Source organism: Antrostomus carolinensis, unplaced genomic scaffold, assembly GCF_000700745.2.
Source record: "Antrostomus carolinensis isolate BGI_N321 unplaced genomic scaffold, ASM70074v2 scaffold30058, whole genome shotgun sequence".
Classification (NCBI taxonomy): domain Eukaryota; kingdom Metazoa; phylum Chordata; class Aves; order Caprimulgiformes; family Caprimulgidae; genus Antrostomus; species Antrostomus carolinensis.
Window position 1 is genome coordinate 4,837 of NW_010335471.1, and position 258 is coordinate 5,094.

A 258-nucleotide genomic window follows, 5' to 3' on the forward strand; every position below is an offset into this window, starting at 1 on the left:
CCAGCGTCTGATTCACACTCTCTCGCTTTTTCTCCTCCTCCTGCTTTGCTCTCCTCGTCTCTCTGCGTCAGAGGTTACCTTGGGCCGCCCCACCAGGGAGCCCCTATGCACCATATGCCTGGTCATGACAGCCGTGGCCCCCCCCATGAGATGAGGGGGGGACCCATGGGAGAACCCCGACCACTGATGGGAGAGCCGCGGGGGCCCTTGATGGATGCTCGAGGGGAGAGAGGGGGCATGAAATAACGGGTGGCTTGA

General features: G+C 62.0%; 1 protein-coding gene across 1 annotated transcript in view; it reads left to right on the forward strand.

Moving 5' to 3' along the window:
- The window catches only part of LOC104530085 (cleavage stimulation factor subunit 2), a gene marked incomplete at its 5' end in the record, with an annotated part of 5,931 nt that overhangs the window by 4,310 nt on the left and 1,363 nt on the right, over window positions 1–258 (forward strand).